A 221-nucleotide genomic window follows, 5' to 3' on the forward strand; every position below is an offset into this window, starting at 1 on the left:
AATCGCATCTTAGTAATCCCAAACCACCCTCTTCTTACTCCATATCAACATCATTAACATCATCATTTCCAACAGCTCAGCATCCTTATCGGAGATCTGCGTCATCTCCGGCTTAAGCATCATTTGGAAGATGCTGTGAAGGTAGAGAGGAGAGAATCGCATCTCGGTCCCTGTCACAACACCGGCCTCGGATGCTGGAGTGTTCGCTGTTTGAAAGGCAT

This window comes from Penaeus monodon, chromosome 31 (assembly GCF_015228065.2).
Source record: "Penaeus monodon isolate SGIC_2016 chromosome 31, NSTDA_Pmon_1, whole genome shotgun sequence".
Taxonomy (NCBI): domain Eukaryota; kingdom Metazoa; phylum Arthropoda; class Malacostraca; order Decapoda; family Penaeidae; genus Penaeus; species Penaeus monodon.